This window comes from Somniosus microcephalus, chromosome 9 (genome assembly GCF_052327205.1).
Source record: "Somniosus microcephalus isolate GS21.2 chromosome 9, FLI_Smic_1.0, whole genome shotgun sequence".
Lineage (NCBI taxonomy): Eukaryota > Metazoa > Chordata > Chondrichthyes > Squaliformes > Somniosidae > Somniosus > Somniosus microcephalus.
The window spans coordinates 793,207-806,837 of NC_140995.1; positions in this window are offsets into that span (position 1 = coordinate 793,207).

A 13,631-nucleotide genomic window follows, 5' to 3' on the forward strand; every position below is an offset into this window, starting at 1 on the left:
GCAAAGGCAGAGCTAAAGTCGATGACTGTGTTATTCTTTGACTTCCTTATTGAAACCCGTTGTGGTGCTCGTGTTATAATAATTCTTCAATACCATCACTTCTGCCCAGATGTTGTGATCTTTAGGGTCCATCTGAATGATTGACAAGAACTAATGGAGATTACAATCCATTGACAAAGCAATCTTTTTGAGTTGGTTGCTTTGCTCAGTCGCATCTGTTTTTAGCAAGGCGGAACTTTTTCCTGGTGTTGTGTATTCTTTATATGGCTGCATTCATATTACAGGAATGCTCCAGATACCTAACAGTAGGGTTAAAGCTGTTGTCACTGTTGGTGCAGACAGGTCAGACAGTGCAGTATTGGCCCATGACAACAGGATAACATAAGAACATAAGAATTAGGAGCAGGAGTAGGCCATATGGCCCCTCGAGCCTGCTCCGCCATTCAATAAGATCGTGGCTGATCTTCGACCTCAACTCCACTTTCCCGCCCGATCTCCATATCCTTTGATTCCCCTAGAGTCCAAAAATCTATCGATCTCAGTCTTGAATATACTCAACGACTCAGCAACCACAGCCCTCTGGGGTAGAGAATTCCAAAGATTCACAACCCTCTGAGTGAAGAAATTCCTCCTCATCTCAGTTTTAAATGGCCGACCCCTTATCCTGAGACGATGCCCCATAGTCCTAGATACTCCAGCCGGGGGAAACAACCTCTCAGCATCTACCCTGTCAATCCCCCTCAGAATCTTGTGTTTCAATGAGATCACCTCTCATTCTTCTAAACTCCAGAGAGTATCGGCCCATTCTACACAATCTCTCATCATAGGACAGCCCTCTCATCCCAGGAATCAATCTGGTGAACCTTCGTTGCACCGCCTCCAAGGCAAGTATATCCTTCCTTAGATAAGGATTCCAAAACTGTGCCCAGTACTCCAGGTGTGGTCTCACCAAGGCCCTGTACAATTGTAGCAAGACTTCCTTGCTCTTATACTCCAACCCCCTTGCACTAAAGGCCAACATGCCATTTTCCTTCCTTAGTGCTTGCTGTACCTGCATGCTAACTCTCTGTGTTTCCTGTATGAGGACACCTAAATCTCTCTGAACACCAACATTTAATAGTTTCTCACCATTTAAAAAATATTCTGTTTTTCTATTCTTCCTACCAAAGTGAATAACCTCACAGTTCCTCACATTATATTCCATCTGCCACCTTATTGCCCACTCACTTACCCTGTCTATATCCCTTTGCAGGCTCTTTGGGCTGGATTTTCAATAAGCTGTCGGGAAGGAGGCGGGACTACAAATTTCGGGTTTTAGTCCCGCCTCCATCGACGTCCGGGCAATTGACGCGATTTTCCCTTGATTGACCTTGTTGAGCCCGCCCAGCCAATTAAGGGCCACCCGGCAACAGGTGACGTCACAGACTGAAATTTCATCTGTCAAGAGTTTTTGAGAGATGAAATATCAGTGTTTCACAGCTGTTTGAAGCTGTCAAACACTGACAGTCTGACTTCTAACCTGAGTCCTTCTACGCAGACTCAGTTAGAACTGTCACCGGCACTGAAAGCTGAAGGCTGTCACTTTTGACAAATCGCAGCCATTCAGCTTTCAGTTCCGGCTGAGTGATGGACTCCCGACGCCTAGAGGAATAGAGGCTGTTAAGGTAAGTACAGGTAAGTAAAACTTCTTTACACACTTTAGACACACCAAACACACTTACCTTTGCACTCATGCACCCATCACTCACCTGTACACCGACATGTCGACCCCTCCAAGTCCTTCAACCCGACGGCCCGCCTGCTCTAACCTGGCGTGGTTGGGAGCCGTCGGGAATCCCATACGACACCCCTCAAAATAGGGATTAGGCTAAAAACTGCCTGTTAACTACCTGTTAACAGGCAGTTAATTGGCACTAATCCCTTCCCGCCTCGGGTCGGCGGGTCCCAGTGCGGGGCGGGTACCCGCCTCCCTTGAAACTGACGTGGAGGCAGGTTTTGGGTGGGATGGTGTCGGGACCCCCGAATTCGGGATTTTTGCCCCCTGCACGCCTGAAAGCCCGCCTCCACGGCACACTGAAAATCTGGCCCTTTGTGTCCTCCTCACAGCTTACTTTCCCACCTAACTTTGTATCATCAGCAAACTTGGAAACATTGCACTCGGTCCCTTCATCGAAGTCATTAATATAAATTGTAAATAGCTGAGGCCCCAACACTGATCCTTGCGGCACCCCACTAGTTACAGCCTGCTAACCGGAAAATTACTTGTTTATCTCTACTCTCTGTTTTCTGTCCGTTAACCAATCCTCTATCCAGGCGAATACATTACCCCCAACCCCATGAGCCCTTATGCACTCACATACAGTTAAACCAGCTTGAAAGGAAGCTCCTGCTTTCTACCAATGCCTTTGAATCAAAATCCAGATTTGAATTCCTTTTGATGCAGATTCAAAAGTAACTTTCAAAAGGGAATTGGATTGATACTTGAAGGGGAAAATTGCTGCAGGGCTATGGGGAAAGGGCAGGGGAGTGGGACTAATTGATAGCTCCTTCAAACAGCCGGCACAGGCACGATGATTCTATGCTTCTATGGTTACAAGCTGCGTCTTTTGGAAACTATCTAGTATGGTCGGCAAAATACGCACTTTGGGGGAAATGGGTGCTAACGGGGCGCAAAGCAACTAGCGCCCGGGTGCAGTGCCGCCAACGCCTCCTGCGAAATTCAGCGGGAGGTTAGCAGTGGCGGTAACCATTAGCATCTCACGGTGCTGCGCCGCTGGCGATGATGTCATCACCGTGCACAGCGCCCCGCCCACGCCCCGGCCGCGATCTTCGGTAGCACCCCCTGACTTATTGCCGGACACTATGTCCGATGGGGTGAGGGGGGCCTACCTGCGGCCGGGGCGACGCTAAAGGCGAGGTGCTGGGCGGCCATTTTTGTTGTAGGCCGCCTGCCAGCACCTACCCTCCGTTGCCGTCTCCGGCCTCCTGAGCACCCCCCCCCCCCCCGCCTCAGAGTGCCGGCTGTGCTCCGTGAGCCCGGCACTTCTCTTGAGTGCCGGGATCTTTTGCTGGCACTCCGCTCCCTGGTGGCCCAGCTGGGCCCCGGGTCGCACTGTGCAAGGCCCCTCCCCTTTAAGAAGGGGAGGAAGGCCTGCTGCACTGCGGCACGTAGCGCCGTGATATTCCCTCCCAGCGCCCCAAGAGGGAGGCAAGGCGCTTCCAGTAGCACCCTGCTTCCCTCTTGGGGCTCTAGCATTCAATTTCGGCCGCGGGGGCGCTAACTTTTTCAGGGAGCTAAAAGTAGCGCCCTGGCGAAGTTAACACCCCTTTATTTAATTTTAATGAACAAATATCACATAATGTATAATTAACAGAAGGTACACAGTTGGACAGTATAATCCTAGCTTTTAGTTCCATTATTAAAAGGCCCGAGTAGCAGGAGGGCGCAAGCTTTATCGTGCCACAGAAACAAGTTGCTAGCAGCCATTAGACGACTACTGGGGGTATATGGGCCTGGATAAGCAGAGACAGCTGTGATCCCTGGTACCAGCCTTCTCAGCACTAAGGTTCCTTCAGCAATCAAAGAGATAAAGATAAAGGATGGTGGCTCACTATATCAGAGAGTGGTCTGATGCCGATCTGCATTGTACCTTTAAATAAAAACAGCAAAATAGGGAGATAAATATCAGGGGGAACTTGGACTCATTAGCACTGCTGTTAAATCCTGTTTATTTAGTTTTTGTTATGCAGCTTATCTTAAACACAGTCAATAAGAGAGGATAAAATGGCTAGCTAAGATATTATAAACAGATAAAATAATAGAAGGAAGAGCAGTTTGTGTTTGTGTGGTTAGTACTGACTTTCCGCTGATAGATGTTGTTCTACCTTGTAACAACTGGATCTGATAGTAGGCGAACAAAACTCGAGCCATCTGCTTAAATAAATTAAATTTGAAAATATCCAATGAAATGATCAGCAAGTTAGTACACATTTGGGGGGTTGAAATGGACTGTGTGATATTAACTCATGAACATGTTTGTATCAAACTCCTCTGTATGCTAATTGAACAAAGCTGTTAGGCCACAGGATAGATGGCTTGCGCCTTCAGTAAATAATGCACAAAGTAATTTCATATTAATGCACATTGCCCACTTTCAACTCAACAGAGACTGAACAAGATGGGGACAGGGTCTCAAGTGCTAATTTGTTTCTTTTTATAGTCAATTGAATTACCACACACGGTCATGACCTCTGTTGGTGGAAAATGCTTACTGCAATTAGATAGAATTTATGTTTACAATATACAGAGCAAGTGACTGTCCGGTTCTGTGGTCAATGTAAAACTGTATTATTGAACGTCACTCCCTAGAAATTAATTTACTTCAGAGGTTCAAACTTGATTAACTCTATATAACTGAATATTATTGTATAAGCACAGATAGATGAACCATATGTTCAGTACTAAAATACAACTAGGAAACACTCAGCGTGTCAGGCAGCATCTGTGGAGAGAGGCTGGGGGGGTTAATGCTTCAGCTCGATGACCTTTGGGTTCTAATGAAAAGTCATCAAACTGACTCATTAACCCTACCTTCTCCTCTCCACCGATGCTGCCTGACCTGTGAAGTGATCTCAGCATGTTCTGCTTATATTTCAGGTTCCCAGCACCTGCAGTATTTTGCTCTATGTTCAATACTGTTTATTATTTTCATTTTGCAAAACTTGCTTCTGTTATTTCCTTCCCCTCCACCCCACATTTTTTCCAAGTGTAGTATTGTATTTAAGACTATGGCCCAGAATTTTCTGGAGCTGGGTATCTCATCCCTGTTAGTTAGACTTCTTCCTACACCCTTCAGCTCAACAATGTTTTGCCCACTAGAAGTGTCAGCTGTTAACAGTACAGCGAGGGCAACAGGGCACCTGGGACCTTAGTGAACAACAGGACAAACAGTGTATCTCCTCAACCAATGAGATTAAAGGAGTGAGAAATAAACATGGGAAGGACTGAGAAGGAGGGTGAATAAAAGTGGGTGAATTCAATGTCAATTCAGGTACAGAAGGAGAAATAAAGGGCAGAATTTTGCCGGCGCTCAGGGGGCAGGTTCTGAGGCGGGTTCGCTGTCAAAGTAGTCGGGAACCCGCTGTCAACCCCCTCCACGCGAGTCTCCCAGGTGTCAGGTCTGTCGGCGCTGAGTAGACCCAGCACCAAGCGACGGGGGAGGCAATTGACATCATTAAATGGATTGTTAACATCCAATTAAATGTTATTTTATGCCTACCTTTTATGCTCGGGGAACACGACAGCTCAGCTTGTCGTGAGTGGATTCAGCATTGATAGCTGCCAAAGTTATATAAAAGATCCCATGTTACAGCTGTTCACTTTCAAAACTCAGAAACTGTTGGTTACTGCATTTGGAAGACATATTGGCCTAGAAATTCAGTTGGCGCCGCGCCAGGGCTTTAGCGCCGGAAAGTTAGCGCCGGCGCTAAGTCCCCCTGCGCGCGCCAAAAATTCAGTAGCGCCGCGCCCAAACGGCTGCCGGCGCTACTGAAGGGTGTTTGCGCCTGAAAATGGGCGCTACCTGCCGCATTGCGGCGCTATTCCGGCGCTGCGGCGCCCGATGCGGTGCGGCAGGCTCGGGAAGTGCAGGCCTCCTCCTTCAGTTAAGGAGGAGCTGCCTGCACCCGCCTGCTGGCCGGTAAAATCTTCACAAAAATGAGCCCGGCATCTCGGGGAAGTGCCGGGCTCGCAGCCCAGAAGCATCTGTTCCGCGGGGGGGGGGGTGGAGGAGTCCGGGGAGGGAGGTGCGGGCAGGCGGCCGGCGGGAAAGCGGCCGGCCGCCGCGCGACCTTAATGCGCCGGCGCAAACTCCTGTAAGACTCGGTTGCCAGAGTCTTAGTTGCGGCTGCCACGGGCGAGGCGGCCGCAACTCAATTTCGGCGCTGGGGCCCGTCACCACGGCAACCGGGACGCTGCGCACACCGATGACGTCATCGGTGCCGGCGCAGCGCAACCGGTCTACCGCCGATGGTAGGGCCCCAGGGAATTTCTGAACCGGCTGTAAGTCCAGCGCAATGACCTCTAGCGCCGCAAAATGGCGCAAAGCCCACTCAATTTCTAGGCCATTGAGCTTTCTGCAGCTAGCAAGTGTTTGGAGCCAACTCTCTATCCAGTGCCATCTCATTGGAACAACCTCTCTCCCCATTGACAGATCGCTTCTGTCATCTCAACCTCATCTGCCATCTATTCCATCAGCATTGTTGCCCTTGAAAATATCTCACCTTGGTCCTCAGAATCCCACCATGATCAGCCCCAACACCAGCATCACCGGACACACCAACAGCAACAACAACAACACCAGCCTTCTCCGCAATCAACTGATGCTGCACAGGACACAGGGCATCAGCACCCGACCACATTGCTGCCCGGAACGCCAGGGATGGCCTCACCATGGCCAGATTTACTTCACTTGACGCTGTACACCCTGGCTGCCACACGATGCGCCAGGTTGGCACCACCCCACACCAACACCATAAAGCATCCCTACAATGACCAAGCCATTCCTTTCACACTCATCACCATTGCGGGGGGTACTGTTATGTCTCACCATTCACTGCAACTCACTAAGCCACTTCCAAAGGTGCACACAAATCTGTCCAAGAATGCAAAGTGCTGAAAATAAAGGTTTCAAGGTTTAACAGTACATTACCGGAAACTTCACATGAACATTGGCCAAACTACCCAAGTGTACCCTTGTGTGTTGTTAGTTGGTATGATTGGACTAGGATGAGGGTGAGTGTGAGGGGTGGCTAGTGAGATGGGGAAGTGATAATGTAGATAGAGAGGGATGGGTGGAGGTGCAAGGTAGGTTGGTGTGAGTAAGGATGTGCAGGAGTAGGGTAGGGAAGACAGAGTGATGGGGATATGATGAGTGGCACAGCAGGATGAGGTCGAGTGTGGCTTTGCAGTAATGTTTCGTGATCTACTGAGATCATTGAAAGGTTTGCGCCACTGCAGCCTGGTCCTCCTGACCACATCCCTGCTTGTGTCCTCCTGTGCAATGTGCAACCAGACTGCGTTGGTCTCCTGGGGAGTTCTCTTCCGCCCATTGGAAGGGAAGTGAACCTCCCTGCGTGCTGTGACTCCCTGCATAAGCATATGGAGGGAGTCATGGGAGAGCCTGGGTGCAGCCCTGTACCTCTGTGCAATGCTTGTCAGTGTTTGCAGCACCTCAATGCTGTAAAACACTGACAGCACAACTGTCAAAATTAATTTGGGCATGGGCCCTTTAAGGAAACCGGCTGATGACGGCTCATCAAATGACGTCATCAGACCGGCTTCCTATTAATTGGCCGGGAATCTCGCAGGACGGACTTAACAAGCTCAATTAACGTAAAACCATTTGGAGAGTGCGGACTGCAGTAGGCAGCGGGCTGGGACCGTGACACCGACCCCGGCCACCCCAGACCCGCCTCGGTCGGCGAAACCGTGGCCAAAGAGAGAGAAAGAAAGATTGGATTAAGAGGGAGAGAAAAAAAGAGACAGAAAGGAAAAGTAAGATTGTTTTTAAATTTCACATATAAAAAATCTCCAACAACAATTCACTACCTGAAGGCATGGGACTCCACACTTTTAACAATTATCACACTCTAGTTGCTCCTAATAATATCCTATACAAAAAAACATGACATTTTCCCCATTTCACATCCTTATCTGATGCACTATGTTGCATGTCTGAATTCAATGCAGAAGAAAAAGTATGGATTACCTTAATCATTTTGTCACAGTATATTTTGAAGTATCTCATTAAAATCATTCATGTTATCTCTTATCTAATAAGAAATATTAAACACATTGGGCTAGATTTTCAGTTGCTTGCGCCAGCAGTTAGCGCCTTAAGAGAAGTGATTTTCGGGCGCTATGCGTGTAGCGCCTGGGCGCAGCGCAGTTTGCGCCCCGCCCCAAATTAAGTTGCCCGTTAGCGCCGGCGCAAAGTTTAGCGGCCGCCCGGATGCGCGCGCAGAAAATGACGTCACATCCTCGTGCAACGCCCTTTGGCCGCCCCGAATCCAAACTTCAGTCGGACCGCCCCATTGTGCGGCTGGCGTCCAGAGCGTTTGTAAAATGGAACGCAACACACCCTGGGGAGCGCAAATTAAAGGGCACTCCTCCTGCACTATATACGCTCCTCCTCCTCCTCCTCCTCCTCCTCCTCCTCCTCCTCCTCCTCCTCCTCTTTTCCCCCCAGACTCTGCCTTTGAAAAAAAACACATGCACCCTTCCCCTTTAAGAGCTCACTGGCACCAGAGTGTCTGCCGTGCGCTGCGCCCGAGCTCGGGTGTTGCGCTCTGCACCGCCGGCTTAGCGCCTAAAGATAGTAGTGGAACGCCTCTTTTAGCGCTCCACCAACCTCTTAGGGCGAAGCCACTGAATTTCCGGCAACGGGGCGCTACTTTGGGGCGGGCGCTAACTTCGGGCGGGCGCAAAGGTTAGCGCCCCAAAACTGTCTATACTGAAAATCTAGGCCTTAAATTGTAATGACTGTGTAATGAATCGCTTGCATGACCCGAGGTATATGGAACACTCAGAGAGCCTCGTACTATTTCCTTTATTCAGCTTTGTGGTAGAAAGCAAACTAGAGAGGTAGTGATTTTTTCCCATATATTAGACGGCATAACATGAGAGCGCAGCGCGATACAACTTTACTGTGATGACAGATGCCTCATGAATTATCCTCTGGTGATTACTGGGAGCAGTAATACCCACAATTAGGTTGCAGGTGGTATATTGTAACAGAGAAATCTTTGCCACCGTTTTGATGCGGTAGAACTCTGCTGACCTAGCATTAAAGTGGGATAGGGGTTAGGTGAGGCAAATTCTGAAAAAATAACCTATGGAATAACTGCGTGGAGAAATGCAGTCCAAAGCCATTAGTTTAACTGTAGCCGTGCACGGCAGTTTTTTAAAACTCTAAATTCTAACATTTAAAAGTCTAGGTAACGGCAGCACCTTTTGATTTTGATAATTGAACAGGGCTGACTATCCCATCAACTGTTTTCAATTATTAGAAATATCACTGCCAGTCTGAAACTCATATATTTCGAGCATAAAGATGGAGGCCTGGTTTAATTGCTAACGCCTCTTGTGGTGCTGTTCCAGGCATAGTCTGGAACAGTGCAAGGAGCGCACGTCAACCCAAGCACCCCACCCACCCATCCCTTCAACCACCGGCTGCCCCACCTGTGACAGAGACTGTAGGTCCCACGTTGGACTCATCAGTCACCTGAGAACTCATTTTTAATGTGGAAGCAAGTCATCCTTGGTTCCGAGGGACTGCCTAAGAGAGAGAGAGAGAGAGTCTGATGTCAGTGCGGGTGCGCTCTGGGATGGGGTAGGCCATCTTTGTCCAGTTCTCCGATCTGGATAGCCTCAGGCTGTATTGGGTCTGAAATTACGTTTCCTCTGTCGCCTGCAAGTATTCCACCATCAGGCAGATATCGGTTTTATATATTGCCACTGTCTTCCGATCCCAACACTGATCTGAAGCAGAGGGTGGGGGAGGGGTTAGAGAGGTAAATGCTAATTGAACAATCTGTGGATTAACTGTATGCTTTACAATCCCATGGGTCTGAATAGGGAAAACATTATGGATGCTTTAATTTGTAATTACATTGACATTCAGCAGAAGAGAACATGTAGGAAACCTACTTCAATTAAATAAAATAATTGTTACTGTTATTAAAGAATGCTTGTGGGATTTGATAACATAGCTAAACATTGAAGAGATAATATCTGGTTTCTATAATGTTCCATTAACCCTTTCTCAAGCCCTACGCATAATCCTCTAAAACAATTGTAAATGATATTCTTCTAGGTTTGTTGCAGCTGGACTGAAGAATGAGTTGTTGCCGATAGTAACCACGCTAGCTAACATACTCTAAGCATTCGCAATTCTTTTCTCAATGATTCTATTTTCTGAAGGAGTTAAAAGAGACCTGGTACCCGTACGTATGTTTTTTAAATATAATTTTAATAATTAACTCACAAACAAAAATGTAATAGTGCTGTGGGGGAAAAAAACTGACAACATTGGATTTTTTCTGTGCCAGCATAATGATATTGCAGCTACTTCATATAATACATTTTGTGGCAGATGGCTTCATTGTGACCAGTTTGATTCTGCAGCATTTTTATTTGGGGTATACAAGGGCTAGTTCTAGTCTTCAAGACCACTTCCTTTAAAGGGACAATAAGTCTCCGTATTTCGTCATTATGGGATGCATAGTCATATGGGGGAAAGCATCTGCTCCGACGATGCCACCTTCTACACCAGTGCTTCCGACATTTCTTCCTTAATATTGGAGCCTATCTGTAAGAGAACTGAATTATAAAGATAGGCTATAAGCATTTGGATTTTTCAGCCTTGAAAAGACATGAATGAGGAGGACATTAGGAAAGTATAAAACATAAAAAGCAGAATAGGAAAGGTAAATTCGGAGCAGTTTATGCTAAACTTCTATTAAGGGGAAGGGAACACAGGTATGAAGGCAAATTCAGGACTAATGAGTACCCTGCCTGGAATGACTTTCTGGGAGGGGTAATCACAGAAATCACAGAAACCTCACAGTACAGATAGAGGCCATTTCGGCCCATCGAGCCTGCACCGACACATATCCCACCTGATCCCCGTAACCCCTACACCAACACATATCCCACCCTATCCCCGTAACCCCACGTATTTAATCCCCCTAACACTAAGGGTCAATTTTTATCATGGCCAATCAACCTAACCCCGCACATCTTTGGACTGTGGGAGGAAACCGGGCAGAAACTCTGGAATAGTTCAAAAGGCTTTTAGATGCTCTGCTGGGGGCTTCTAAGGAAGGATGACATAAAGGGGGGTGAGGGGGGTTGCAAATAACCTGGACTTACTCTTTGTGATTTCCATTTATTAACCTTGAATAATTTAATTTAATTACCATTGGACTGTTTACGTTATCATCAGCTAAAAATTACCGCGCAAAATGCAAAAAAATGGTTTTCTTACATTTATTGGGGCAGTAATTCCTCCCCAAACGCGTGAGTACGGAAGGGGTACTCACGCGTCTGGCCGGAGGAAATGCCGGTTTTCAGCATGCACAGCGCATGCGCTGAAAACCGGCATTTCCTCTCCTCTAACCCAAGAGGTGAAGAGGCTAGCGCGTGCGCTGTAGGGGGCAGCGCGTGCGTCTTGGATTTCCTCGGTTTTGGGGGATTTGCGCATGTGTAAGTATTTATTTTTACAGGTAAGTGGTGTTTTAGTGCAATTTAGAATTTTTTTTCACAGGTTTATTATTTTAAAGAATCTACAATGAGGTAAGTTTAGTTTTAGACCCTTTTTATTAAAAATTTATTTTTTTCAAAAAAAAAATTATTGTTTAAATTATTTTTTAAAACTTATTTATACTTAATTTAATGATTGGGATGATTTTTTAAAAATTTTATTTAAAGTTTAAGTAGTGTTTTGGGGTGCAGTACTTCTCATGAGTTTGACAGTTCTTACTCTCAAACTTATGAATGAAGTTTCCCCTCCCCTGATTGGCTGAACAGTGCTCACCTGATCCCAGCCGGCACATCACACTAACTACGCCGCTGGGTCAGGTTAGCACAGCGCGCCGACATCAGAACCGGGCCACTGACAGGAAATCCACTGCGGGCCAGGTTTCAGATGTTGGCACGCAGGGTGAGTGCACATCGGGGGCTTGCACGCGCGGCAAGCCCCCGACACCAAGTTCTGGGCCATTATTATGGCTTCCTGATAAGTTTACATAAATAAAGAAAAAACTTGCATTTATATAGCGCCTTTCACAACCTCAGGATGTCCCAAAGCATTTTAGAGCCAATGAAGTACATTTGAAGTTTAGTCACTTGTAATGTAGGAAACGCGGCAGCCAATTTCCGCACAGCAAGCTCCCACAAACAGTAACGTGATAGTGACCAGATCATCTGCTTTAGCGATGTTGGTTGACAGATAAATATTGGTCAGGACACTGGGTAGAACTCCCTGCTCTTCTTTAAAAATATTAGAGCTCACCACCCCTAGCCCCGTGCCCCCCCCCCAACCCCTGCCTCCAGAAAAAGAATGGCTTACTGATTACCCACAGGGAAATAGACACTGTTATTATCAGGATTGGCTGCTGTTGCTTTTTCAATACATATAATTATTATTTAATTTCTTTGTTTACAATGGTTCTGTAACTACCATTCTCCCAATTAAAAGTATATTTATAACCATTCTTCAAGGAAAAATATGTTTAATCAGTTTATGTACAAATATCCTCCGCCAAGTATTCCAAACCATATGCTGTTGTGGAGAAATTAACTCTATTATTGAATTGTTTGTCGATGTCAGGGCCATGTCATTGCTTCTCCTTTATGCAGTGTACTCTGGGATAGGTAACCAGCTGGTGTTCAGTGCTGCGATACTCTCACAGAATGCTGGTTCCTCACTAAATTAATTTTATGAGCCAAATTTCTGTTAAGTTTCATCAAAAAGAGAAAAGAAACTGGAGAATCACAGAGAAGCAGCAAGGGAGGCCCAAAAATATGGCCACATTTGATTACATCCAAGAAGACAGCAGATTTCATCATGGATTCAGTGAGAAGATGACAGACATTCACAACAAGAGTGTAACAAACACAACAAGTGAGGTGACTATTTGTTTAGTTCCTGCAGTCCGAGTGCTCTAGTGACTAATTCAGTTACACTTCAGATTAAGTGGAACAGTGGTGAGATTGCCTATAACATATTGAAACAAGCCAAATGGATTGTTCTATGTTAGGTATTTTAAAATTTAAATGTAACCTCTTCACGGTTCTTTAGATATATGTGAGATGTGGTCTCTGTTGTAGACAGTATTCTATAGTCCAGTAAGGAGATCACTACTACAATGGCTTAATTCTAACTATCTTACTTTATAGTTTTAACGTCAGACAGTATAAGAAGATTACAGGTCAATGAACTAAATTAGACATTTGCATACATTAGAATGAATCTAGACATAATAAACATACATTCTCCATTTACATGGATTCAAAGGAGAATCTGTCCCTGTGTCCAAATTCGAGTGCACTCTTTCGTTGGCGCGCTTAAGTTGGAGCTCATGGTATGTATAATGTCTGCAAGACTTACAACTCCGAACCCCTTCGTTGAATTCTCTTCATGATCACTGAATCCCACTTTGAGTTCTGGATGCAGAGCTACTAATACCAAGGGCGGCGGCCGAGTTTGGAAGGCCGGGACGGGATGCGGCAGCCATTTGCCTCCTGAGCCCTCTTTTCAGAGCTCCTGCCCTCTCCTCTTCCAGTCGCTCTCTCCAGCTTTTCCCGCTCGAAAAACCTGACTCCACCCCTTCCTCCTGGGGTTTCTGCCTGGAGACAGCACAGCCTCACTGTCTGCAACAATTGATACTGGTGCAGAATTATGGAAAGTCTGCTCTTAGTCACATTGTGTCCTTAAAAGTTCTTGCCGTACCTTCACATGGCAACTTTAACCCAGGGATTTATAACAATGATAATACAGTGTCTAAGTTAAAGATTGATAACCATACTTAGCGTATTTAACATTTCCAGTGGGTATTACACTCCCCCC